At 44.8% G+C, this 26,958-nt stretch overlaps 1 long non-coding RNA gene across 1 annotated transcript in view; it reads left to right on the top strand.

The window, feature by feature from the left end:
- Positions 1-21,672, top strand: part of LOC135196164 (uncharacterized) — a 26,105-nt gene extending 4,433 nt beyond the window's left edge. Inside the window, exon 2 of the long non-coding RNA XR_010310337.1 lies at positions 21,275-21,672. This is a non-coding gene — a long non-coding RNA (uncharacterized LOC135196164). The remainder of the gene's footprint in view (positions 1-21,274) is intronic.
- The last annotated feature ends 5,286 nt before the right edge of the window (positions 21,673-26,958 follow it).

The raw sequence follows: 26,958 nt of genomic DNA, 5'->3' as shown, positions 1-26,958 counted from the left end.
TAAGCGTGGTGTTACGTCCAGTTTCCCCCATTTGCTATGTGATAGTTTTTTCAATATGTCAAGGCTTTTGCTTCACTATTTGAGGTGTGGTCAAACACCATTCATAGGTATTTAACATGTGCGGAATTTAATTTTGCTATTATAAGGATATTAGCTTAATTGTTTGGTGTTTGTTCCGATACGTAATACAAACCCTCGGTCCTTTAACAATAGGAAGGTAACTAGCGGCAGCTGGGACGGTCGTAAGCTTCGAACAAGGGGTAGAGAACGGTAGTTAACTGCTTGTCCGATCGTGCGCGCTGCCCGCAGCGCCTAGAGGTGAAGAATCACTTTTGCTTTCCCGGCGCGGGTGTGAAGGACGTGTTCGTCATCGCTCTCTGCCCGCTTCATCGTCGTATGCTTTGTTTTTTATATTGTGTTTTCTACTAATGGTTTGGTTTGACTTGAAAATGAAACTGTAAGTACACTGTTTTCATTTTCATTACTTAATTATGAATCAACATGGAGCTATCGCCGTAGAGACGGCGATTTCCGCTCTTTTCATGAATTGAACCCTTGAATTATGTCTCGGTGCCGAGGGGCGGGCGCACTCGCCGACGTCATGTATTTTGGGCGAAAGTGTGTAATGAAAGATGTAAGTACTCTTTTTCATTATATTTTTGCCCCGTGCGTTCGTTGCCGAGAGCTTGATTGCGCTCGGCAAGAGCCTCTTATTTTGTATGAATAGAATGCAATGAAAGTGGATTCGCAATGCAGTTTTCTTTTCATTTTCATTTATTAATTGCATCAAATTTAATTTTGGATCAATTTCCGCTCTTACCCGGGAATTAATCCTTACGATTTATTGCTGTGAAAGTGAAAATAGCAAGTGCAGTATTGTTCATTTTCATATATATTTATGATAGCATCATATTATTATGGATCAAGTTTCCGCTCTTACCGGGAGTTGATTTTTCCCTCTTAAGTTCTATGAAGTGAATCGCAAGTGCAGTATTCTGTTTTCATTTTCATATTACTTTTCACTGCTGTGCGGGGGTAGGGGAAGCGAAGGTCTGCCAGGAAGTCGTCGGAAAGCTCTCCCGCGACTCCCTTGGTATCCGATTCTTCGTCTTCTTTCCTGCCCCCCCGCTCAGCTTCCTCGTATTTTGTTTTTGGGGTCTTCCTTCCGTTCGGGGTGGGGCATGTCTCCCCCCCGTGCGTGAGGGAACCCCTCTTACTAATCTGTCTGTGCTACCGCAGGTGCTACAGCCGTGGGAGACGACCTTGGACAGGTATGGACCACTGCGGCTGCAGGGCGTGCCTAGCATCCACGATCTGCTGCAGAGTCTAGCGAGGTCTGGGGCGGTGACCTTGGAGTGGTCTCCACTACAACCTTCAACGCCGCTTATGCTGCTTCACCCCCGCTGGTCTACACTCCCCATGCTGTGTCGGTGACGCCGTGCTGCCGCTTCTAGGGCCGGTCGCCGCCGTACCGAGGAGGGGTATGCCGCCGCCGCCTGTGTTTTCTTCGTGTTGCCTGCCCCAGACTTTCGCTGTTCCAGCAGCTCGCCCCTGGACCGGCCGCCAGTACCACGCTGGCTGCCGATGATTTACGAGGCGATGGCTGGGCCTGCCGTACCTGTCGCTGATGTGGTTCCCGCTACTGGCTTGGCTGTCCCTTCTGTGTTTACCGCTGCCGCTGTTCCTGCCGCTCCTGAGCTGGTTGCTGTTCCTGTCGCTCCTGGTTCCTGCGCCTGTCCATGGTGTGTCTTCCCCAGTCCCAGGTCCTTCCGGACAGGTGCAGTCGGGCCGTGTTGCTTCGGCAATAGGCCCGACTCCGGCCTGGATGGAGGACCTGACGACTGTCCTGCTGAGCTGACGAAGAAGAGGGAGGTGTCATCTTCGTGTTCTTCGTCGTTGCTTTGCCTCTTTCCATCTTCCCCTTCGACTTTCTAAGGCCCCTAAATCCGAAGAAGAAGAAGGCTGCCTCCCCCCCCTAAGGAAGTCTCCACTTCGGGAACTTCTAAGGGCCCGTCCCACCCCGGTGGGACGGGGGGTCCTTCTGCTGGTCCTCCTGCTCCTTCGGGGCGCGGGGCCCGTCTCCCCTTCCTTCCGTAAGGAAGAGATAGACGGGACCATAGGAGTATCGGTTAGCTCTGGTACTTCCTCGCCTGGTGCTAGCGGCGATGCCGCTACGCCAGGTTCCGGCTCGGTCTCTCGTTCGCGGGAGAGATCCCGAGTGTACGCTCTCCCTCGGGAGACCGTGCAGCCAAAGTTTCGGCGCCAGAGTTCGCATCGGCGCCAAGACCACGGCACGGAGCAGAAGGCTGGCGAGAACCGCTCAGGTGACTCTCGCCAGGCCAGCGGCCGCTCTCGCAGCGACCAGCTGGTAACCGGGTTTTGTTATTCCCCCTAAGAAGACTCCTTCGGGAACTTCGAAGGGCTCGTCACATTCCGGTGTGACGGGGGGGTTCTTCTGCTGGTCCTCCTGTTCCTTCGGGAACGGGGCCCGTCTCCCCTTCTAATGAGAAGAAGAAGAAGACGGGGACCAGGGTACCCGAAGGGTGTGTGGCTACCGCTGGTACACCCTCGCCTGGTCTTGGCAGCTCTGCTGCTAAGCCAGGTACCACCGGCTCGGTTTTCTCGTCCGCGAGAAGTTTCCGAGTGTACGATCTCCTTCGGGTGACCGTGCAGCCAAAGTTAAGACGCCTGATTCGCTCAGCGTCATGACCGAGGCACGGAGCAGAAGACTGGCGAGAGCCCGCTCAGGTGACTCTCGCCAGGCCCAGCGGCCGCTCTCGCAGCGACCAGCCGGTACCTCGGGTGGACGTGACGGTCTCTGACCGGCCACGGGTTTGAGGCTGGGAAGAGGTCCCCCAGGTCCCCTCGTCCGACGGTACCAGCCTCGGCTGGTACCAGCGGTTTGACGTGCCGGCGAGGAGCTCAAAAACCGGGCCTCCACGTCGAAAGCGAGCTCTGCAGGTCACCTGACCGCCGCTCCCACAGGGACCGGGCGGATACGGTGACCAGCAGCAGCTCGTCTGACGCACGGGAACCGGGGTCGACGTGCTCAGTTGAGCCGCTCGCCACAAGTGAGCGGCACGGCCAGGCCTGCAGATCGATCCCCACCGCGGGTTGGTGATCGGCTGCAGCCCCCCACGTACGCTGGTCCTGCCAGCGAGCGAGCGTCAGGTCTGTCTCTCCACTACCTTCAACTTCCTCGGGCTACACCGGGAAGAGCGAGGTAGCTAGGAGTGATCGTGAGAGGTGCGCCGCTCACGATCCCATCACGACGCCGCACGTGCCACGTATGGTCTTAGGACCAACCAGGACGTACGCGCAAGTGATTGGAGGCGACCGTCAGGGGGGAGAGGGGGTGGTAGCGTCAGTTCTGTCTCTCCGATACCTTCAACTTCCTCGGCATACGCCAGGAAGAGCGAGGTATATAGGAGTGATCGTGAGAGATGCGCCGCTCACGATCCGTCACGACGCCGCACGTGCCAGGTTTGGTCTTAGGACCAACCAGGACGTACGCGCAAGTGATTGGAGGCAACCGTCAGGGATCTGTTGCTGGTCCTCTTCTGAAGGAGGAGGGTCCTGGGAGCTGCTCTTGTTGGAGGGACTGGACGGTCCTACTCCTCAAGACGCTGTAACTTCCGAGATTCAGAGTAACTTTACCCAGGTTATTGCACTGATTCGTCAGCACAACGACCTGGGGGGAAGGATCGCCGCTCCCACCAGCAGAGCCCATGTCTCTGCTCGAGTCGTTTTGGGGCCCGAGAGGGAACCCAAACCGACGGTGGGTATGCCGCGATCGAGCTTGCCTATTCTGTCTTGAACCAGAGTCTCTCGTCTCCGGACAAGAAGGCTCTCTCAGTTTCTGGCCGGTCGATCAAGCTACTTCCACCTCCTCTACGGCGACAGCGGCGTTCTACGTGTCTTCGGACACCGTATTTAATACTCCTTCGGTCCTCCTGAGAGGTTCGACCTCGACGAGGACTGGAATGAGTCGGAGGACGGTATCGGCTCTCTCCTGTCAGGTGTCGATCAGCCCCACCCAGACGACGTTCACAGTGGCGGCAGACCCTTACCTATAGTGAGAGTTCGTAACCCTCCTCGGGGAAAAACGTTTTGCTCCTGACGATACGTTTTCCCAGACTCTGAGAGGCCATCGCCGCAAGGCGATGGCTGCTCCTACTCTTCTCCAACTGCTAGTTCCACTGGGAAGCGAGCGAGTATCCAATTCCTCCCCCTTCCCATCTCTCCTACGGCTACGAGGGAAAGGGGAAGGATCCTACAGAGATTTCTCTGTAGGATCCCACGTTGGGGACTGCGCTACCAGGGGGGACCTTCGGGTCCTACCTGACGTAAGCCCCGGTCGTTGAGGAGGGATCCTGCCCCATTCTCGATTTCTACGGAATCTGAGAGGACCACCAGCCGATATCGTTTGACGAATTCGGTGGGGGTTTCGCAGACTGCTTAGAATTCTACGGAATTTCTAGCGCATTCAGAGTGTTAGAGTTTCTTACGATCTCCAAACACTTAGGCGAGACCACGGTCCAAAAGTGAGCGAGACGAGAATCCCCGCCGATATGTTACACGATAATCGGGAACCTCGCCTATGCTCGAATTCCTGGAATTTCTAGCATTAGGAAGAAGACTGCTGCTGAAAGAAGACTATCTCACAGTAGGCGACCAACCTGGAATAGAGAAGAACGGACGGGAATATCCAGTTTGGCTGGAACTATCGTCTTAGTATTCTGTTCACCATTGAAGCTTTCCTTCGAGGAAGACTTCTCCTTCACTCTCTTTAATAGAGAACGAAGGTGGCTCGATCTCCAATCCTTATTTTGCTTCCAATCTTAATTTTGTTTTCTTGAAGGAAAGAATTTAGGATGGAGATCGTTGTTTCAGAATCCTACAAATATACTACGTATATTAACCTCGCGACATGATTCTGCTAAGCAGGTTGAATGGTCCGAGGGTGTTAGGCGCATATCCTGGTATTCTACGGATTGCGACTTAGACGAAAAGTGTTCTAATTGAACTGCAACCCCGGGTTGCCTGCAACCTCCCAGGAGTTTCCAGTTTCAATTTTATATACTTATGGTGTTGTCACAACAACACCATTTAAGCTTTTATATTTACCGAAATTCGTTTCGCTTAATATAATTGCTCGAGCATATCTTTTTATGCTCGGTGGTTCTAGCCGAACGCATTCCTTCGTGGAAAGGATTACTTGCAACTCAGGATGACGAGTCAGCGACAGCTACTGCGTATTGAATTGCCCGAGGCATTTCAGTATCACTGCCGCTTTGAGATAGCGGTTTGTTTATGTCTTTCTCACCTGCTTTGATTAAATAACAACCGTATCTCTGCCAACAATCAACGGATTAAGTCTCTGATTAACGGGGATTCTCGCATACATGAATGACCATCTACTGCTGAGAAACGCTAGTATTCATCGTCTTTCGGTATTGCGAGAATTTTAAACAGAGATATCTATTCGACTCTCTCTTTCTGTTTACCGCACGGTAACAGAATTCTGTAATAGTCTCTTGCTGCATCGTATCCCGATAATGCGAATGATTTTTTGCGGAATCTGAGTTTGTCCTCAAATATCTTGTATTCGGAGGTGTACAATTGTTCATTGTTCACCCCGGATTAGCAGATGTATTGAAAGACATCGCCTACTCCCACACCTGCCAGCTCTACTTCCAAACGTTCAGCCCATGAGAAAGCAGTTCTTTCAAGCGGCTCTCCCCTGTGTTTCATTACTGAAGAACGCCCGCTTTCCCATTGCAACAACGGACAGCAATGAAAGAATGGCGGTTAGCGTTTTCAGTCATTTGTAAGCACAGGTTTAGAATCTTGAGATTCCTTCTCTCGATTCAGCTGGAAGACGTAGGTGCATTCATTGCCTACCTTCGTCTTCAACGTCACATAGTGTTGTTTCTCCTTAAGCTTGAGATTCAACGTCTATTGAGACGTTGAATCTCAGCTTGCCATCAGGGACCTCGGTCTTTTGAAGGCAATTGACTTTCGCCTTTTGGAGCTTATGCCATTAAAGAGAATCATCGCCGTGCGTCCGGCATCGGTGACTAACAAATATTTTATTTGTTGGTCTCTCAGCATAACTCTTTAAAGGGCGAAGGTCACGTGACTTACCCGGATGCTTGGACAACTTGCCTCTACTGATTCCGAACCAGTCAGTCGGCAGCTGTCAGAGCGCCCCGAGTCAGTTACGAACTATGGCTATGGACTTAGTTCGGTTGTTCAAGAGCAATCATTACTTCGTCTTAATAGCTTGTCAGTATGAGTACTGTACATAACCAAAGTCAGGAGAAGAGGGATAGGTCATACGACTATTCCCTTCTTTTCGTCTTAGGTAACTGCATGACTTCTCTTGAGAAGTCAAGCACAAAGGGATGGGATTTGTGACGCTCGATTTCGTACCGATCTCGTAGCGAAGACTCAGAACCCTTCGGTAACTGACGATTGGTTCGAGTCCTTCACAATACCCTCCCTAAGGACGTCACCGCCTCCGATACGAAGGCTATGCTGCTTTGTCCTGTGAAAGGGGTGCGACGGAGCTGTCTGAAGAAACTCGACACCCAGGATGAGTGTGGACGCCTCTTCATCATTCTCTCGCGTTCCGCAAGAACTTCTCCGTGGCGCAGGTAATGAAGGCAGGCGCCTGGTCCAACCGGACCGCATGCACCTCCTTCTACCTTCAGGATATTGCCCACATTTCCTTGGATCTTTTTCCTTGGGAACCGTGGTGGTTGCTCAACACGTTGTGTAGTTAACCCAGACCCTCGCAGGGCTGAACAGCATCGAGTCCTGGTGTGACCGTAAGAATGATGAGGAATGAGAGTGTGACTGGCTCCTCTTCCCATCTTTTTTCTTCCCTCTACCTTTGTGTAGAGGGACACGGTCGTCACCCTGCTGGGTAAGGACGAGATGCAGGTGAGCTACTCCTATCCCTTTCAGTAGGGATAGGAGTAAATATCCACCACTTCCTCCAACAAGGGGGAGGAAGTGGATGCCAAATTGAGACAAACCCATCATTTTATGATTGTCTCTTGCAAAACAGGAACAAGTTCTTGCTTGCTGGTACGAAGAGATACGCTTGCCTCTCTCTTAGTACTTGGCCCAGAGGTCTGACCATTGATCCTGCGGTGCACACCCCGATCAATCGGACAGAGGTTTGGATCCCTCCCTTGCTCTTACGACCAGGGAGGCACTCCAGGGTTGGACGAACACCAGTCTGTTCACCAAAAGACTCAGATTCCTCCCACCAAGAAGTGAGTCTTCCTATTGTTAAAGGACCGATGGGTTTGTATTACGTATCGGAACAAATGACAATTTGTCGAAAATTGCATTTTTCCTAACTATACAACCTGAGGTCCTTTACATATTCCCACCTCATGCCACCCCTCACTCTGCAACTTTTTGCATGGGCCTAAAGCAAAAGTGATTCTTCACCTCTCGGGCGCGCGGGCGCGCGCACGATCGGACAAGCAGTTAACTACCGTTCTCCCCTCCCCTTGTTCGAAGCTTACGACCGTCCCAGCTGCCGCTAGTTTTTACCTTCCTATTGTTAAAGGACCTCAGGTTTGTATTAGTTAGAAAAATGCAATTTTCGACAAATTGTCATTTTAACCATCTTTTATCTTTATAGAAAGTAATTCCTTGTGAGATTCCTTCTTCTAACTTATAAGTTTTTGAATAAGAACTTTCTATCCGAATTTGGAAGGTTCTATCTGTAAGAAATTTTTTGTATAAATATGGGTAAATGGCCTCTCATACGTTCAGAGTGAAGTTTTTGCATAATATTGTGTCTCCATGCTGTATCATATGCTTGTTCTATGTCAAAAATATTGCCCGTTAATTTTTTCTGATCAAATCCTTTTTTTTGTATGATCCCTCTAACGGTTAGTGATCTGTAAGTGCTACATAATGAAATATATGGAATGTTATTCCATATATAAAAAACTAAAACTATGATTAATTAAAACCGTGAGCCCAAGAGGTCAACCAGTTTGCTTGCAGGAATGTGATCAGACCAGATATGATAAAGTAGGTTAAGATGACGTGTTGTCATCAGTCAGTGTCTAGTTGCCGTCATCTGTGGTCATTCATTTGTTTTGCAAACGGTTGTCCAAGCTTCCTGCTTGAGACAACCACAGTGACCTATAACTCAAACGGCATACATGACTTGTAATCTATGTGGATGTTCGAGCTACTGTCTGCTCCCTTTATGATTTGTAAGACCAGATTGTGAGCAGAATTCAATCAGCCATCATCATTAGAAGACCTGTCCCAATTTTATCTGATCTTCATCATGTAGTCTCAGAGAATAGAGATATTTTTGTACTCTGTGTTTTCTACTAGAAACCTCACATCAGAAAGAAGATACTGAATGAACTTAGAAACTATCATCATGAGTTGAAACATCTCCGTCTTTATAACCAAAGAAGATACTGAAGTCATAACCAACCGATCTTAGCGTAAAATTATCGCAGGTCTAAATAACCTCACAGGGGGCCTTGTTATACAAAGGCATTAGCCCTATAGATCAAGGGTTGATCGACCAGCTATTGATCCTGATTGCGTTGGTGTCAGAATTGAATTTTTGTTATGACATGTTAGTTGTGAATTAACCATTTTTTCTAGTATTTTACAAAGACAGCTTGTCAAAGATATAGGTCTATAATTGGATGGATTACTTGAATCTTTCCCATGTTTGTTTATTGGGATAATGATAGTTTGTTTCCATTTATCTGGAAAAACACATTTCATCCAGATGGTATTATAGAATTTTAGTAGATATGATTTGGCAAAGGGGGCTAGTCTTTATATCATTTCAAATTATATTCTACCATGGCCAGGGGCCGATGGATGACATGAATCTAGAGCATTGTTTAATTCATCCATATTAAATGCATAATTATATTCTAGATCTTCAATAGTTATAAAATTGAGTATAGTATTTTTTCCTTGTTCTTATATTTTCAAAATGTTCATTTACATTGGAGTAGAAACTTATGTTTTCAAAGTGTTTCCCTATTAGTATATTTGCGATTTCATATGGGTCATTCATTATATAGTTTCCCATTTTGGTTTATTTCATTTCTTGGATGTCTTATGTATTTTCCATTAATTTTCTTTATATATTTTTTGCCATATATCTTTCATAGATGTATTTGTTGACAAGCTCGATACATAATTTTTCCATGATATTTTCTCAGATATTACAAGTTTTTGGAATTTGGCATTATATGTATTATATAATGGTTTAATATAATTGATTGTTATGTTGATTATTACTGTCTTGTTTAGAATGTTTGTATGGTTGGGTAATTTGTTAAGGACTTTGACCTGTGTCCTATGTCTGCTACGATTTCGACTTAACACATGTTTGGTTTTACCTAAAGTTGATAGGTTGGAGTCCACCATGGGACAGGGGTATTTATTTGGGTGTGGCCCTGTTTTAGGTTTGCTTTTATCAGTAGCATTTATTATGAAATCCGTGAAGAATTCACATTTGTTCCGATACGTAATACAAACCATCGGTCCTTTAACAATAGGAAGTAGCTAGCGGCGGCAGCTGGAACGGTCGTAAGCTTCGAACAAGGGGGAGAACGGTAGTTAACTGCTTGCCGAATCCGTCGCGCGCCGCGCGACTGGGAGGTAAACAAATCACTTTTGCTTTCGGCCGCGGGTGTGAAGGACGTGTTCGTCATCGCTCTCTGCCCGCTTCATCGTATGCTTTGTTTATATTGTGTTTTCTACTAATGGTTTGTTTGACTTGAAAATGAAACTGTAAGTACACTGTTTTCATTTTCATTACTTAATTATGAACCAACATGGAGTTATCGCTGTTGATGCGGCGATTTCCTCTCTTTTCATGAATTGAACCCTTGAACTTATGTCTCGGTGGCCGAGGGCGGGCGCGCTCGCGCCGAGTCATGTATTTTGGGCGAAAGTGTGTAATTGAAAAATGTAAGTACTCTTTTCATTATATTTTTGCCCTGTGCGTTCGTTACCGAGAGTGTGATTGCGCTCGGCACGAGCCTTTTAATTTTGTATAATAGAATGCAATGGAAGTGGATTCGCAATTGCAATATTCTTTTCATTTTCATTTATTTATTTGCATGAAATTTAATTTGGATCAATTTTCGTTCTTACCCGGGAATTGATCCTTACGATTTTTTTATGTGAAAATGAAATCGCAAGTGCAGTATTCTGTTTCATTTTCATATATTTTTATAGATAGCATAATATTATTGGATCAAGTTTCCGTTCTTACCCGGGTAATTGATCTTTCCCCTTTAAGTTCTATGAAGTGAATTGCAAGGGCAGTATTCTGTTTCATTTTCATATTACTTTTCACTGCTGTGCGGGGGTAGGGGAAGCGAAGGTCTGCCAGGAAGTCGTCGGAAAGCTCTCCCGCGACTCCCTTGGTATCCGATTCTTCGTCTTCCTTCCTGCCCCCCGCTCAGCTTCTTTGTTGTATTTTGTATTTGGGGGTCTTCCTTGCGTTCGGGGTGGGGCATGTCTTCCCCCCGTGCGTGAGGGAACCCCTCTTACTAATCTATCTATGTTACCGCAGGTGCTACATCCGTGGGAGACGAACCTTGGACAGGTATGGACCACCGCGGAGGCAGGGCGTGCCTAAGCATCCACGGGTCTGCTGCAGCGTCTAGCGAGGTCTGGGCGGTCTCCCACTACTACCACGGCCGCTTATGCTGCTCCCCCCCCTCCTGGTCTACACTCCCCATGCTGTGTCGATGACGCCGTCTGCCGCTACTAGGCCGCAGCCGTACCGAGGTGGGTTGCCGCCGCCGCCTGTTTTCTTCGTGTTGCCTGCCCCAGACTTCCGCTGTTCCAGCAGCTCGCGCCTGGACCGGCCGCCAGGACCCAGGTTCCGCTGGCTGCCGATGATTCTACGAGGCGATCGCTGGGCCTGCCGTACCTGCCGCTGATGTGATTCCCGCTGTTGGCTTGGCTGTCCCTTCTGGGTCTACCGCTGCCGGTGTTCCTGTCGCTCCTGGTTCCTGTGCCTGTCCATGCTGGTCCTGCCCACGGTGTGTCTTCCCCAGTCCCAGGTCCTTCCGGACAGGTGCAGTCGGGCCGTGTTGCTTCGGCAATAGCCCCGGCTCCGCCTGGATGGAGGAACCTGACGACTGTCCTGCGTGAGCTGACGAAGAAGGAGAAGAGGAAGCTGTCATCTTCGTCTTCATCGTCTGCTGCTGCCTCTCCCCTTCGACTTCCAAGGCCCATAAGCCGAAGAAGAAGAAGGCTGCCTTCCCCCCAAAGAAGTCTCCTTCGGGAACTTCTAAGGGCCCGTCCCACCCCGGTGGGACGGGGGGTCCTTCTGCTGGTCCTCCTGCTCCTTCGGGGAGCGGGCCCGTCCTCCCCTTCCGTAAGGAAGAGATAGACGGGGACCAGAGGAGTATCGGTTAGCTCATGGTACTTCCTCGCCTGGTGCTAGCGGCGATGCCGCTACGCCAGGTTCCGGCTCGGTCTCTCGTTCGCGAGAGATCCCGAGTGTACGTTCTCCCTCGGGAGACCGTGCAGCCAAGTTTCGGCGCCAGAGTTCGCTCCGGCGCCAAGACGCGGCACGGAGCAGAAGGCTGGTGAGAGACGCTCAGGTGACTCTTGCCAGGCCAGCGGCCGCTCTTGCAGCGACCAGCTGGTAACCCGGGTTTTCCCCCCTAAGAAGGCTCCTTCGGGACCTTCTAAGGGCCCGTCTCGCTCCGGCGATTCGGGGAGCTCTTCTGCTGGTCCTCCTGCTCCCTCGGGAACAGGGCCCGTCTTTTCTTTCTACCAAGGAGAAGAGACGGGGACCAGAGGAGTACCAGCTTCGGCTGGCACTTCCTCGCCTGGTTTTAGCGGTTCTGCCGCTAAACCAGGATCCGCCTCGGCTTCTCGTTAGCGAGAAGTACCGAGTGGAAACTTGTCTCCCGCGGGGAGACCGTTCCAGCCAAGTCTTGACACTCGAGCTCGCTCGCCGCCAAGACCGAAGCGCGGAGCAGAAGACTGGCGAGTGTCGTGCAGACGACTCTCGCTAGGCCAGTGGACGCTCTCGCAGCGACCATCTGCTGCTCGGGTTGACGTGACGGTGCTCTGACCAGCCACGGGTTGAGGCGAGGAAGGGGTCCCCGCGGTCGTCGGTACCAGCCACGGCTGGTACCAGCGGCTCGACGCGCCGAGAGGACGCTCGCCGGTCTCACCGCGACAACGAGCCTAGCAGGTCACCTGACGCCGCTCCCATCGGGACCGGGCGGAGACGGTAACCAGCAACAGCTCGCCTGACGCTAGAGATCAGCGTCGACGTTCTCAGCCGAGCCTCTCGCCCCAGGCGAGCGGCAAGGCTAGGCCTGCTGCTCGATCGCCACTGCGGGTGGACGATCAGCAGCAGCCCTCCAAGCACGCTGGTCCTGCCAGCGAGCTAGGGGGGATGCGTCAGGTCTGCCTCTCCTGTACCTCAACCTCCTCGGGCTACACCGGCCGGAGGCGCGAGGGTACCTATGAGTGATCGCGAGAGGTGCGCCGCTCGCTGATCCCGCTATGACGCCGTATGGACCAGGTGGGCACGGTTCTAGGACTCCGACCAGGACCATACGTCGCAAGTAGTAGGCTGGAGGCGAACCGTTTCAAGGGGTTCTTCTGCCGCTGGTTCCTCCTTCTGAAGGAGGAGTATCTCGGGATCTGTTCTTGTTGGAGGGACTGGACGGTCCTACTCCGCAAGACACGGTTTACTCCCGAGATACAGAGGAATTTGCAGAAGTCATTAAGCTGATTCGGTCAGCATAATGACCTTGCGGAAGGATTGCCGCTCCCACCAGCAGAGCCCACGTCTCTGCTCGAGTCGTTTTGGGGCCCGAGAGGGAACCCCAAACCGACGGTGGGTCTGCCGCGATCGGAACTTGCCGATTCTGTCTCGAACCAGAGTCTCTCGTCTCCGGACAAGAAGGCTCTCTCAGTTTCTGGCCGTCGATCAAGCTACTTCCACCTCCTCTACTGCGACAGCGGCGTTTCTACGTGTCTTCGGACACCGTATTTGAATACTCCTTCGGTCCTCCTGAGAGGTTTCGACCTCGACGAGGACTGGAATGAGTCGGAGGACGGTATCGGCTCTCTCCTGTCAGGGTGTCGATCAGCCCCACCCAGACGACGTTCACAGTGGCGGCAGACCCTTACCTACAGTGAGAGTTCGTAACCCTCCGCGGGAAAACGTTTTCTCCTGACGATACGTTTTCCCAGACTCTGAGAGGCCATCGCCGCAAGGCGATGGCTGTTCCTACTCTTCTCCAACTGCTAGTTCCACTGGGAAGGACGAGCGAGTATCCAATTCCTCCCCCATTCCCTCTCTCCTTACGGTTACGAGGGAAAGGGGAGGGATCCTACAGAGATTTCTCTGTAGATCCCACGTTCGGGACTGCGCTACCGGGGGGACCTTCGGGTCCTACCTGACGTAAGCCCCAGTCGTTTGAGGAGGAATCCTGCCCCTTTCTCGATTTCTACGGGAATCGAGAGGACCACCAGCCGATATCGTTTGACGAATTCGGTGGGGGTTTCGCAGACTGCTTAGAATTCTACGGAATTTCTAACGCATTCAGTGTTCGAGTTTTACGATCTCCAAACACTTACGCGAGACCACAGTCCAAAGTGAGCGAGACGAGAATCCCTGATATACACGATAATCGGGAACCTCGCCTATGCCTCGAAATTCCTGGAATTTCTAGCTTGGGGAAGAAGACTGCTGCTGAAGAAACTATCTCAACAGTAGGCGACCAACCTGGACTAGAGAAGATCGGGACGGGAATATCCATTTTTGTTTGGCTTGAACTATCGTCTTAGTATTCTGTTCACCATTGAAGCTTTCCTTCAAGGAAGACTTCTCCTTCACTCTCTTTGATAGAGATCGAAGGTGGTCGATCTCCAATCCTTATTTTGTTTTCTTGAAGGAAGAATATAGGATGGAGATCGTTGTTCAGAATCCTACAAATATACTACGTATATTAACCTCGCGACATGATTCTACTAAGCAGTTTGAATTGTCCGAGGGGTAGGCGCATATCCTAGTTAATCTACGGATTGCGACTTATAAGAGAAGTATTCTAATTGAACTGCAACTCGGGGTTGCCTGCAACCTCCCAGGAGTTTTCAGTTTCAATTTTATATACTTATGGTTTTGTCACGACAACACCATTTCAACTTTTATATTTACCGAAATTCGTTTCGCCTAAAATATAATTGCTCGGGAGCATATCTTTTATGCTCGGTAGTTCTAGCCGAACGCATTCCTTCGTGGAATAATGGATTACCTGGCAACTCAGGATGACGAGTCAGCGAGAGCTCAGGCTCAACTACTGCGTATTGAACTGCCTGATAGCAGTCAGTATCAGCTGGGCCTCCGATATGCACGGTCATGTATGTCTCTCTCTGCCCTGCTTTGATTGACTACCGAACCGTATCTCTGCCCAACAATCATGGACTTAGGTCTCTGATTAACGAGGATTCTCGCAATAATGAAGGACCTCTACTGCTGTGACGCTAGATTCCTCGCCTTCGACATTGCGAGAATTTTCAACAGAGATATCTCTTGGACTCTTTCATCTTTCTGTTTACCGCACGGTAAACAGAAGTCTGTACAAGTCTCCGCTGCATCGCACTGCGATAATGCGAATGATTTTGCAGACATCTGAGTTTGTCTTCAAAATATCTCTTATTCGTAGGTGTACAATTGTTCATTGTTCAACCGAATTACGAGATGTGTCAGAAGACATCGCCTACTCTCCGACCTGACAGCTCTACTTCCAAATGTTCAGCCCATGAGAAGCAGTTCTTCAGGCGGTTTCTCCCCTGTTTTCATTACTGAAGAACGCCCCGCTTTCATTGCAACTACGACTTCTCACCGGACAGCAATGAAATAGCGGTTAGCGTTTTCAGTCATTTGTAAGCACAGGTTATGAATCTTGAGAATCCTTCTCTCGATTCATCTGTGAAGACGTAGGTTGCATTCAATATCTACCTTCGTCTTCAACGGTACATAGTGTTGTTTCTCCTTAGCTGAGATTCAACAACCATGAGATGTTTTACCTTCAGGGACCTCGGTCTCTAGAAGGCAATTGACTTTCGCCTGTTGGGCACATGCCTTAAGAGAATCATCACCTCGCTGTCCGGCATTGGTGACAACAAATACATTATTTGTTTGGTCCTCTCGGCATAACCCTTTAAGTCCAAGCGAAGGTCCCACGTGACTTACTTACTCGGATGCTTTGACAACTTGGCCTCCTACCGAACGCAGTCAGTCGGCAGGCTGTCAGAGCGGCCGAGTCAGTTACGAACTACGCTGTTGACTTAGTTCGGTTGTTACAGAGCAATCATTACTTCGTTTTAAATAGCTTGTCACAGTACCCATACCATTGACACCCACCATGGAGTGTCGGTGTCCTATCCACTACCGAGAACTTCGCTGCATGGGGATAGGAGGATGCGAGAGACTTCGTGGACAACGGACAGACCAGTATGGGTACTGGACATCACCGAAGTAGAGAAGAGGGATAGGTCATGCGACTATTTCCTTCTTTTCCTCTGAGGAACTGCATGACTTCTCCTGCGAAGTCAAGCATCCAGGGGATGGGGATCCGTGACGCTCGATTTCGTACCGAACTTCGTAGCGAAGACTCAGAACCCTTCGGTCCCTGACGATTGGTTCGAGTCGTTCACAATCCCCTCCCTAATGGACTTCACCGCCTTCGATGCGAAGGAGATGCTGCTTTGTCCGCAAGAACTTCTCCGTGGCGCAGGTACTGAAGGCAGGGGTCTGGTCAACCAGACCACATGCCCTTCCTTCTACCTTCGGGATATTGCCCACAGGTCCTTGATCTTTTTCCTTGGACCCGTGTTGGCTGCTCAACACGTTGTGTAGCGAACCAGACCCTCGCAGGCTGAACAGCATCGAGTCCTGGTGTGACCATAAGAAATAAAATGGATGAGTGAATGAGAGTGTGACTGGCTCCTCTTCCATCTTTTTTTCTTCCCCTCTACCTGTGGTTAGAGGGACACGGTCGTCACCCTGCTGGATAAGGACAAGATGCAGGTGAGCTACTCAACAGAGCCCCATCCTATCCCTTTCACTAGGGATAGGAGCGTATATCCACCACTTCCTCCAACAAGGGGGAGGAAGTGGATGCCAGCTTGAGACAACCCATACTTTATGTTGCCTCTTGCAAACAGGAACAAGTTCTTGCTTGCTGGTACGAAGAGATACGCTTGCCTCTCTCTTAGTACTCGGCCCAGAGGTCTGACCATTGATCCTGCGGTGCACACCCCGATCAATCGGACAGAGGCTTGGATCCCTCCCTCGCTCTTACGACCAGGGAGGCATTCCAGGGATGGACGAACACCAGTCTGTTTCATCAAAGACTCAGATTCCTCCCACCAAGAAGTGAGTCTTCCTATTGTTAAAGGACCGATGGTTTTGTATTACGTATCGGCACAAATGACAATTTGTCGAAATTGCATTTTTTCCTAACTATACAAACCTGAGGTCCTTTACATATAGTCCCTCCTCATGCCACCCCTCACTCTGCGTATTTTGCATGGGCCAAAAGCAAAAGTGATTTGTTTACCTCCCAGTCGCGCGGCGCGCGACTGTCGGACAAGCAGTTAACTACCGTTTCTCCCTTGTTCGAAGCTTACGACCGTTCCAGCTGCCGCCGCTAGCTACTTCCTATTGTTAAAGGACCTCAGGTTGTTGTATAGTTAGGAAAAATGCAATTTTCGACAAATTGTCATGTTTTGTGGTTTCGGTTATCCAGAAATTGTAGTATATTTCTGGTATGTATTGTAAATGCCCCAATCTGCTTTTTGGATATTATATTTTACAGGTGGCAATATTAAATTATTGTTTAAATAATGAAGGACTAATATTATTTAAATAATGAAGGACTATCGGGAAGTGGTCACTGGTATATGAGTCATCCAGGACATTCCACTCGTCTTTCAGCTAAGTCAGCTGAGCACAGCAAGTTATCTACCGAAGAAAAAGTTAAGTAGGTATTGGAAAATCAAGTTGGTACATCACTTTCATTTAGGCAGCATAGGTCATGCTCCAAAACGTATATCTCTATGTTTGTTCCTGGTGGGAAACAGGGTGATTGTTATCCCAAAGGGGGCTATGAGCATTAAAATCTCCTACTACTATAAGTAGGGGTTCATGTAGATTACCAATAATTATTAATGCTGGTAGATAGAAGACTGAAATTCGAATTAAAATTTGGTTGGTTGTATTATATTAAGTTACAAATTGTGATATTTTTATATTGCATATATAATTGATAGCTGTTATCTGATATGATTGTGATTGTATGTTTACATGTCATAGGTGATACTATTATGAACATATATTGCTGTGTCTAGTTTTCCACCATCAGTTGGTGCATAACAAGCAATTTTGTACTGTAGAAAGTTTGTGGGGTTAGATCCCATGTGTTGTAGGCACATACATATTGGGTTGTGGTCTCGTAGGATTCTTTGTAATTCACCCAGACACAGTCTGGTTAAGAGGCCATTTGTGTTCCACTGAATAATTTTATATTCCATTATTTGGAGGAATTGGTATTAAATTCTGTAAATTGATTGCCAATTTTACTATGCCTCAAAGTTTACATGCATTTGAATTGATCTATGGTTTTTTAATTGTTGTATTTGTATGTTAGTTATTAGATTCAGCATAGACTTATTAATATTTAATTATGAAAAACAAACAGGTCTATTTTTTATTTTATAATTTCCTTTTTTGTATTTTTTTTAAAGATTCAGAATATAATTCATTCTTATCTTGGTATGTTGAAGGACATTTCCTTAATTTAATAAAATTGTCTATACAATTTTGTACTGTGTCCTCTGTCTTGGTGGTTAGTTGGTTATGAGTACCTATGAAGCACTCATTACAACCAAACGAAGCAAGTTTGGTGTTGTTAGTTATTGGTTCAGAAGTATTTTATCTTCTAATTCTATTGGTCATTTTCTGTAGTGATAAAGAATGCTGGTTTGAAGGGTTATTGCTCTATTGTTATTAGTGGAATATTTGGGTTTTGTGGATGTTTGGGTTGTGATAGCTGTATTTTAGATTGGTTTAATGTTTGTTTGTTTGTTTGTATGGTGCTTTTACGTTGCATGGAACCAGTGCTTATTCAGCAATGGGACCAATGGCTTTACGTGACTTCCGAACCACGTTGAGAGTGAACTTCTATCACCAGAAATACACATCTCCCACTCCTCAATGGAATGGCCGAGAATCGAACCCGCGACCACCGAGGTGGGACGCAAACACCATACCAACCACGCCACTGAGGCGCTAGTTTGGCTTATTGGTATGATTTTCATTAGTATTATATAAGGGAATGCTATCATTAGTATTGATTAATTGATTCTGTATTGTCCAAATGTTGGTTGTATGATTGGGACTGAGCATAATTATGCATCTCCACTTGTGATGAGGTTAATACCATGTCTTATTTTTTTTTTTAAATGTTCTGCTGTAGCTGGTGTTTCTTTGAATTGGTTGTGATTATCCATATTGATTTTTTTCCCCTTAGGTGGGGTTCATTCCAGTATTCTTTTCTTGTCAGTTCGGTTATTACTGTTATTATTTTATTCCTCTTCCATTGGCAATTCTTTTTCTTGGATATCTAAATCTGTAATGTTAGAAGTGGTATTGGTGGGTATATTACGCTTATTTTGGGTTTCAGTATTATTGGCATGAGAATTAGTTTCTATGTTTATATTACCTTGTTTGTTATTGTGCTAATTGATGTCTTGATTTTTAGTTTACATTTGAAAAAGTGGGGCTTTTGGATGGATTATGGATTATTAACTCCTGTTACTTTTAGCTCGAGTCTGGCTTCCATGACTGACATTCCTGTCTTACTTATTAACAACTGAAGTTTTGTGTTGTATTGGTAAAAGGAGCATTCTTTAGATTTCGTGTGGTGGGCTAGCCCACAATTAATGAATTTTGGATGGTTACAATTCCAATTAGTAGTATGGTTATCTGATGTGCAGGCTGCACATATTGCCTTATTATGGCATATTTTGTGTTGTGTCCATACCTTGAGCACTGTACACTGTAGTTTGGAAAGGACGAACTTCTCTATTTTGCCTGAGAATTTTGATTTTAAATGGGAGGTCTTGGCCTGTAAATTATATTTTGGCAATGTTGATATTTTTATTCTTGTCTTTCCTACTTGGAATTGAGTATACTTCTAGATCGTGAGTCTAGTAGTAGTTGTTTTGAAGGAAGGTCTTTGTTGTTGGGTAGGATGACTGTACCCTGTACATAATTCAGTGTTTCATGGCTTGTAATTGTTACTTTTGCATTATTTATTTCTGTTTTTCTTAAAAAGGCGGTGGACTGCTTTTTGTTGGTTACTTGGATTAGCCAGTCATTGTCTTTGATGCGTGTACATCCATATCCTGTGTAGGATATATGTTGAGTAATTTGTTTTCTGGTATAACTGCTAAGATTTTGTAGTCAGTTTTGAGGACTAGAAATCTTGACCAGTTATCTGGGCCGAAGTGGTCATCAAAATGTACCAATGTGGGATTAAGTCGGTAATTTTTGTTTCTTTTTGGTCCTTGTTTTACATACGTTGCTTGTCTATGAGTATTGTTATATTTTTCTGTAATGATGGGAGGTTTACTTGTCTTTAATTCAGAATTATTGTTTATATGGTTCCATAGTTATGATATTGGAGTTTACCAATTGATTTTTGTTCGTTTCTATTTGACTTTCTATGCACTCTAATTGGTGTTCTGACTTTGTTATTTTACTTGGAGCAGGGTTTTCCTTTGTAGCATTTTCAATGCCTGAGGCTGTACCAAGGAAATTCGGGAGTGTTGTGCCAATAGTCATCAACTGTGCTGAAGTTTTTCCATCATGGGGCCCAGGGGTACTCAAATCAAGTTCACTAATCATAAAAACATTTGAGAGAAGGAAAAACAAATCTTCCACCAATGGCACAAGTGAGAAATTACTCCCAAATGTCCGCATCCCTACCCTACCCAAAAAAGGGATGGCATAACATGATTAGTATGGCCCAAGTGTAAGCAGAACCCGCTTTCTAGGACAGAGTATTATGATGATACAATTATCCCCATCCTTATCACATTATGGGCAATCCGGACAGAATGCCGAGAGTTCTGTTCCTAGAACCGGCCCCCTCTGGAATCCGTGGTCCAGCTCCACAGAGTAGTTCCGCCTGCAAAACAGGTCTGAACACTGTCAGGTAGATGATGGATCTACCACAGTTCTTACTATTTAGCTTCAGATTTAACCCCATGTTAAGCCATATGTTTTTTATTTATTTGATTTGGAAAATTTTGACATAAATGGAAAAGTCCACAAATATTAGCCTGAAAATATGTGAGGCCGTCACTTGAACAACTGTCTTATCTGCAAATTTTTGGATTTTGAGTTATACATACTTTCGAATTCAGCAACTCTTCTTCTATATACTAGTGTTTAGAAATAGTAAAAAATATGTTTTTCACGTTCATAATCTAGAGAGAGTTAGAGTAACTAGAATGATAAAGGTGCAATATTTGTGAGTTGTTATTAGAGTGCAAGAGCCTGGGATGAAAATGATCAAACAACAGTATATCTGCAAAATTTGCAGACAAGCGGTTATTCGAGGGAAAAGGAGCCTGGATAATGTTCTGTCGAACAAAACGCTATCTGCATGCGTTTACCAATGAGGTTCTTTGATTTGGTATGACGTCATATTTAAAGGGCGCTTAGTTTGCCTGTCAAGTTCTCGTTTTCCATGGTTTATCTTATAATTTTCATTAAGCATTGTTTCAGAAAAAAAAATGACAGTTATTGTCATCATCAAATATGGGTAGAAAGCATAAGGAATCGAATGAAATGGAAAACAATGCAGTAGAATGTAGTACTCAGTGTGAAAAGAAGAATAATGTGAGTCCACACGTGATTACTCCTCGGTCTTTTTATGGTAAAAAACCAGTGAAAATACCTTCCAAACAGTATACCTTATTGGATTTTAAAAATCTATTAGCCTATCATTACTGTACCCATTATTGGATAGTCAGATGTGTTAAATGGGAAAAAAGTTAGTCATCAACTTTTTTTTTTTTTTGTTTTTTTTTGCATAACTTTCAAGTGTAGATCAAAAAAATGGTGCTAGTAAATCTTGCATCCTACCATGCTTTTCGGAGTACAATATGCTTAAACACATTTATTTTTCTTTTTCAGGTATGATGACCAAAGACGGTGTCATAAGGAGAGCTACATAACTGAATAATTTTACAGAACACCATAGTTTTCTCATTTTCATTTTTTTATTGCTTCTTCCCACTATTATATAATTCAGCTAGGTTTTAATGATTTAATTTTCTAAGAGCTAGGCTAATATAATGTTGACGAAAAGAAATGACATCATACCATTCATAATTATCACATATTGTGTCATTCCAATGTTGACAAACTTCGGTTTTTTGCAGTTATGGTGTTGTTTGAGGTACAGTTTGAATAGACAGATAATATTTACACACACATTTGTAAAGAGCATGCTTTTATCTTCATTTTGAAACAAAAAATGATGTCATAGCATAAATATTAACAAAAATATAATAATGTTAAAAAGTTAAGTATATCTTAGTTTTACCAGACCACTGAGCTGATTAACAGCTCTCCTAGGGCTGGCCCGAAGGATTAGATATTTTTACGTGACTAGGAACCAATTGGTTACCTATCAACGGGACCTGCAGCTTATTGTGGGATTCCGAAACCACATTGTATCGAGAAATGAATTTCTATCACCAGAAATAAATTCCTCTGGTTCCGCGTTGGCTGAGCCGAGAATCGAACGTCGGACCACCGGATTGGTAGCCGAGAGCGAAATGCACTCAGCCAACGGGGAACTTATGATAATGTAAACATCACAAAACTTCAAACGCATTTTTTCTCCGATTTATGTTTTGTGCAGACAGACGGTTGTTCGAGTGATGGCCTCATATAATGTTATATGGGACTCATGGGTTAGAACCTAGAAAGAAATTCCTGAGGTTCGAGAGCCCCCTCACCATGTCAAGGTGGTCCCAAAATGAGGGGGCGGAATGAGGAGAAAAAGAGCAAGCCCCCACCTTTCCGAGTCCCAATGAAATAGTTCCCAGACTCTCCTGGCCAAGGCAGCAGCTAAGAGGAAGACTCTTCATGGCAAGGTCCTTGTCCTAGGATCAGGATAGGTTCTTTAATCCCTCCTGAGGAGGGAATTTTGTACAGAAATTCTCATAAGCATAGAGATTTCCAAAGAGGAGGACAGGTTCATTCCTCTTTAGAAGACGACTTTCAAGACAGCTGCCAGGTAACCCTTACAGCTGACACAAAGACCCTTTTCAACAGGTAGCAGACTTCCTGGTTTTCCTGTGTTGAGACAAGAGGTACTGATTGTTGAGTAACCAATTTGCAAAACTGGCCATAAAAATGTCCCACTTCCCTTGGTAGAAAATTTCTAAGGAGGGGCAGAAAGAACCAGACATTTCCTTTGCTGTTCTGCCAGAAAAAAAGGCCTTGCCTTCTTTCACAGTTAATGGAAAGCCTCCAACCACAAAGTTGTAGCAGTTACATTGCTCGATGGAATTTCTGGATGTGTGATTGTGAAAGAGTTGGCCAAAGGGGACGACTAAAGGGATCTCTACAGAGAGAGACAGGAGGTCCCCCTACTACTCAGGGCCATATTTTTAAACTATCACCTTCCCTCTTCAATGAAGAGCCTGCTCATGAAATCTCTTCGAGGTGTGGTATTATAAAAATGTAGATGAAGAGCCTCGACGAAGAGGAAAACTGTATGGAGGGTTTGCAAGCCAACGATGGTAAACAATCATCTCTGTCAAAAGTCGGCAGGCAGCTGTTCTACATCGAAAGATCTTGCAGCTACTCCAGTGTTTCACTTTCCTTCGTGGCTTATACCTTTATTTATGCATTTTTCACGTACATATATATTATCACTTACACAATTGTTTAGTGCATTAATACAATTACTACACCAGAGTCCAGGTATCTTTACAGCTAAGCCCACCTACTGATTAAGTCACGACCATTCCATGAAGCTGAATGGTTGGAAATAATTTTGAAAGTTCATTAACCTGTGGTTCTTTTCATCTTCATTTATTTTGTAATAGTTGTTTTTCTGAACTAAAATACGTTGTGCTGATTATAGTATAATCCAAGAGGAGGTGAAAGACAATTCTATTATAGCTGTGAACTTCATAAACACTCGGCAGGCAGCAGCCAGGAACTTGGGAACGTGAGGTCTTCTAAGTACAAAGACAGTCTTTTACAAGAATGCAAATATAAGACCATTTGCATTTAAGTACTAAAAAAAATAGACTACTAAAATATTTGGCATATGTTATTTATTCCAATACTTACATTAGTTATTGTTTGTTTGTATGGTTTTTACGTTGCATGGAACCAGTGGTTATTCAGCAACAGGACCAATGGGCTTTACGTGAATTCCGAACTACGTCGAGAGTGAACTTATATCACCAGAAATACACCTCTGACATCTCAATGGAATGCCTGAGAATCAAATTCGTACCCACCAAGGTGGTAGGTCAAGACCATAACGATCATGCCACTGAGGTGCTCTACATTAGTTTTGCGCTTCTCTAATTTAAAAAAGAAAAATATACGAAGAGGGGATGAAGGTTAACTCCGTTTCCAATAATTTCCACCCTCCCTCTATCTTCATCTTTGTCACGAAGAGCTGGTTCGCAGCACAATAATACCATTTTTGTTGCAAAGAGCTTCTTCGTTGAAGATGTTTGTTTAAAAATACAGGGCTCAGTGTGCAGCCTGCAAGGAGCCATCAGTCATATGAAAGCCTGGGGTGAAATATACCATTTATCACCCAGTGGAAGAGACTGAAAAGGTAAAAATGTATAGGCAGTCCCGGTTTACGACAGGGGTTCCGTTCTTCAGACGCGTTGTAAGCCAAAAAACGTTACAAACCGGAACATCATAAAAAATTCTAAGAAAACCTTACTTTTAATGCTTTGGGTGCATTAAAAACTTTGTAAACTGCATTCTTATTGCATTTTTCATCAAAAAAACCTTCAAATATTGATTATTTTGTATTTTTGGACATATTTCTTCTGCCAGATCAGCGTTGTAGGCTTCATAACCCTGGAACATGCGTCGTAAACCTGGAAATAATTTCTGATAAATATAATTGAAAAGCTCCTTAACCTCGGAACGTCGTAAGTGGGGGACTGCCTGTATATAAATTTTTTCATTCTTACAGCTACTTAAGGGTCTGGCACCAGGTAGCATAAGACAAGAAGCTTATGGTTTAGCCTGGTCACAAACAGACCAATCAATGGTGGTCCTCAGATCAACAAGTTTTTCTACTACCACCTGCTGTAGGGACCACTCCAACCCAACTACGTGGCCTTAGCTGGTCAGCCAGGATGTTCTTTTTTGCCTGGAACGTTTTCAGTTTAATCCTGTGCATCAGTACCCAATCTTGCATCTGGACAGATGGCTGGCACAGTGAAGGAGAGACCAGACTTGCCCTCAGTTATTGGCATAGGCTTCCTTAATGGTTGTCCACGTTAGGACTACCACCAAGTTGCCTTATAGATGTGGCTGGAATGTCTGCTGTGCCAGCCACACTGTTCGTCATTTCCAGTTTGTTTATATGAAGTTTTTGCAGGAATGGGGTTCCATGTCCAAGAAGCAAACTCTCATCTTAGATGGCTTCCACTGTGCCAGGTCCTTCCAGACCTCCTCATTGAGGGTAACCACAATGGCATTTCAGTTGCTATTGCAGGCAAAGGTGGCTTCTCCCATTTGGTCCAAGCTTCTCCAGAGGCACAAGATAAGAAGCAAGATCACTTGCCACGATCGAGCTGGTTGTTCCTCATTTTCCAAGAATTTTCTCTCAACTTCCTTGGGATTCACAATCTGGTGAGTTACTGGGAAGGCCTTCACTGCTACCGTGTTCTGTATCATCCAAAGTACTTGATCTGTTACTTGTGAATCATGTTGGACTTCTACCAATTCACCAGTACACCAGACTTTCAGAGGCACAGGGCACTGAGGTTATTAACATTAAATGGGTGGAGTTTACACTCACGTTCAACAATGTTTAATGTAATTCAATGGACTTTTGTTCTATCTTATGAAAACACCCAATGGGTGACATCTTGGGTCATCCATTTTTGGTAATATTCATAAATATTAATGAAAACAGTATCCATGGAAACCATACTGCTCTTGTCATTATAAACTTTAAAAGTAGCACACATTTACATGACAGACCAGCTCAACAGGAAGGCAATTCACAAATAACATCACTTTTTAATTACAACTATATATTTGAAGACATGATTCAAGTCACATCTGTTCACATACTGATAACCATACAAGAATACAGAGCAGGAATTACAGCATGGAATGAGACTAATTACTGAAAGAGATTCTGTAGCTTTTTGGTCAAATACCACAGTACAATAATGCATACACAACACTACCATATACAGCATTCCATCCAAACTATACCATTCAGGTATCGGTAATAATTTAACCGAAATATAAAAAACCTTAATGGAGCGTAGTACAATCCTATGCCATCACAAGGATGAAAATCATCTACATCCATTGATTCAATATTTCCATAAAAATAAATGCTATGATTACCTGACAAAATAATTATAGAACCTTCAATCAAGTACCTTTGAACTATGATTTCTATCAGATTACAGTGCTACATAATGATCTGCCAACAAATAAAAAATATATTTTGTGAATTTCTTATTTACGAATAAAGAAATATAAATAATAATGAAACTTCTCCACCTACACAATTATATATATAATATGCCCTTCAATTTCCTTAAACTTCATAATTCTGCAATGCACTGACTTGAGATGTTCAATATCAGTAAAAGAAAGAAAAAAAATACTTTACACAATTCACACATGACTACATTAGTGCCAATACTGAACCTGGAATCCTGTTAAATCACCAAAGTTACCAGACTAGTAAATGAATACTGTCTCAATAAATCCATACAAATTAAAATTGTAATGAAACAGTTGATATTTTCAACTCATAGGGCTAGCTTGAATTTTAGTTAAGCTAATATAATTTAATGCCTGTGTTCATTCACAAACATGTGATTGTCTACAGAAATTGAATTTGCTTTACCATGTACCATGGAAATAAACACTAAAGAAAATAATTATGCATTGGTTACAATAAAAAATAAATATTGAGACTTTTCCAAACTTCATATCGTTTTTGATGTATTTATAAAGTAATTATGAAAGCAATTATATCAACTCACCTCTCCTTAGATTCTAGAAATATTAACAAAGATTCACTTTAAATTGCCTACTTATCAACATGAATATAGTCAAGCTACAAAAACTTTCAGGCATGATATTTATGAATATGACAAATAATTTTATATGCTTATGTTTTTTTTGAATATGCAAAGAAAAACCCTGATCAAAACCTATATAAATACTCAAGACCATATGAATTAATATTTATCTATTACACTACTATATTGTCAATTTACACCATTCATAAATTCCCCTATGCAAATGTCAACAAACAGACCTCTACCAGTCGGTGGCATTATGTATTCCTATAACAAGATTTATATAAAATATTTAGCAAATTTGTGTACTACCCTAAAAATTTTAAGAGTTCATTATCATTAATACAATTTTAAATGAAAAACCCCTTGACCTTAATAATGATGTTCGTATCATCTCAAATTTAAATCTCTTATTAACTTGCTGAAACCCCATTTCACGTAAGCCAGAGAGCACCAAAAATTTTATGCAATTGGAGTCGGTAATAGTCGCATTTCCTAATGACTAAATGAATAACAAATACAAGCGAGTAAAAATTAATGTCAGTA

The sequence above is a fragment of the Macrobrachium nipponense genome, chromosome 23 (assembly GCF_015104395.2).
Source record: "Macrobrachium nipponense isolate FS-2020 chromosome 23, ASM1510439v2, whole genome shotgun sequence".
Taxonomy (NCBI): Eukaryota; Metazoa; Arthropoda; class Malacostraca; order Decapoda; family Palaemonidae; genus Macrobrachium; species Macrobrachium nipponense.
Note: the sequence above shows the minus strand (reverse complement) of the source record. Positions and strands in the feature narration are given on the sequence as shown.